The sequence below is a fragment of the Jaculus jaculus genome, chromosome 11 (genome assembly GCF_020740685.1).
Source record: "Jaculus jaculus isolate mJacJac1 chromosome 11, mJacJac1.mat.Y.cur, whole genome shotgun sequence".
Classification (NCBI taxonomy): Eukaryota; Metazoa; Chordata; class Mammalia; order Rodentia; family Dipodidae; genus Jaculus; species Jaculus jaculus.
Window position 1 is genome coordinate 55,752,217 of NC_059112.1, and position 2,493 is coordinate 55,754,709.

A 2,493-nucleotide genomic window follows, 5' to 3' on the forward strand; every position below is an offset into this window, starting at 1 on the left:
GTGGAGATAAACAACAGTGGACACTTCAAGCTTTAAGTTTGGCCAGCCATTTGAGCCAATGGGTGTGATAGTAGCATGTCTGTTATGGGGAAAACAAAGTACTCTCTAATTGGACTGGAGGCCTGCTCCACTGGAGGGAAAACATGCCTGATACTAAAAATTTATGACAGGGACAGTCATGAGCCCTAGAGATGTAACATCTGCTGGTATCTGGCTAAATGTATATATTATGCTCACCAAACTGGTGAACACTTATCTTAATGTTCATTCATACATACACACATACATACATACATACATATATATTTATTTATTTTGGTTTTTTGAGGTAGGTTTCACTCTAGCTCAGGCTGACTTAGAATTCACTATGTCATCTCAGAGTGGTCTTGAATTCATGGCAATCCTACTACCTCTGCCTCCTGAGTACTGGGATTAAAGGTGTGCACCACCACGCCTGATTATATATATGTATATATATAATGTTTTATTTATTTATTTGAGAGAGAGAGAGACAGAGGAAGAGTCAAAGAGAAAAAAAATGTGTGCACCAGGGCCTCCAGCCACTGCAAATGAACTCCAGAAGCATGTGCCCCCTTGTGAATCTGGCTTACTGAGGAATTGAACCAGGGTCCTTAGGCTTTGCAGTCAAACACCGTAACTGCTAAGCCATTTCCCCAGCCCTCATACCCATATATTAATGCTACTCATATTTTTGGTCAGAGAAGCTTCTTTTTTCAGATGGCAGTGACTCAAAAGGTACTATAGGGCTAAGAAGAAGTGACAGAGGAATCCTCAGCACTGACACATCTCTGTCATACCTTCTGAGGCTTAGGATCCATTACAGAAGAGGTGACAGAAAGAATGTAAAAGCCAAAAGAAGGGTAGGGCTCCTTACAATGCACTCTTGCAGACAAAAAACTACCTACACAAGACAGTCATAATAGGAAAAGATGATGACATCAAAATAGAAGACCGATTGAGAGGGGAGGGGATATGATGGAGACTGGAGTTGTGAAGGAGGAAGGAGGGAGGGAATTAACATGATTTATTGTCTATAATTATAGAAGTTGTTAATAAAAAATGAATAAAAGGTCACTTTTGGCTTCCACACACATGTGGATGAGGTATGCATATCTGCACACATTCACACCATACATATTCTATACACAACAAAAGGAGACAAGCATTACTCACAGTTACTCAAGCAGCCACCACGGTGCTGCTGATCTGTCCTGTGTAGACTCAGGTATCTGTCATGTCTTCATCTGCCCAAAGGATATCGTTTAGAATATTTTCAGTACAGACCTTCTGGTGATAACTTCTTTTTAACTTTGTTTTTGTTCAAGGTAGGGTCTAATTCTAGTCGAGGCTAACCTAGAGCTCATGCTGTAGTTCTAGGCTGGCCTTAAACTCACAGCAATCCTCCTACCTCTGTCTCCTGAGGGCTGGGATTAAAGACGGTACCACCATGCTTGGCTGGCTTCTTTTAACTTTTGCCTTCCCCTTTCCCTTTTGTTTATTAAAAAGACTCCCACCTCCACCCCCCCCCCCAGCAAAGAACACTAGCTTGATGGGATTTTTTTCTTGGTGCCATTTCTGTGTTGTTTCAAACTGCATTCACGCTGTTCTCAGAGCAAGCCTCACACTGATGCTGTGGTTTTCTTCCTGTTTTATGGGCTTAAATAAGTTAAACTTATGGTTTTGGATTTTTTTTTTTAGTCACCAAGGAAAAATCATGGATATTTTTTTATCAAAGTATTTCTGTTTTCCTGCCTCTCCTCATCTCTTTTGAGGACTCAGATTTCACTGGCGTCTCCTGCTGTTGAGCACCATATTCCACTTTTTTAAAAAAAAATTAATGAATTTTAGTTAAAATTAATTCCTCGGGCAATTAATTTTCACAACTAGCAGTTCAGTTTGCAGCTGCATTTCTCCCCAGGTCTGTATGTAACCTATCAATCTTTCCTGCAACTCTCCCTGCCCCCAATGCCACCACCAGCAGCAGAGTCTCACTCTGCAGTCCAGGATGGCCTAGAACTCATGATCCCCCTGCCTCAGCCTCTCAAGTGCTGGCATGGTAAGTGTATACCCCCATGCCTGCATCATCTGGAATACAGGAAATAGTTGCAGAAAGTGTGTGATGTTTCTACCTTCTACTCTGCTGCTTGTTTCTATTTATTTGAGAGAGAGAAAGAGAGAGGGAGGGAGGGAGAGAATAGGTACACCAGGGCCTCCAGCTGCTACAAAGAAACTCCAGATGCATGCGCCACCTTGTGCACCTGGCTTATGTGGGACCTGGAGAATCGAACCTGGGTCCTTTGGCTTCACAAACAAGCACCTTAATCTGTAAACCAGCCTTAGTTCCAGTTTTTATTGATGGCCCCCTCATCGTGCCACCATCAGAGTTATAATATTTCACTCCTGTTCAAGCCCCCACCCCCACCCCGAGGTAGGGTCTTGCTCTAGCTCAGGCTGACCTGGAATTCACTATGT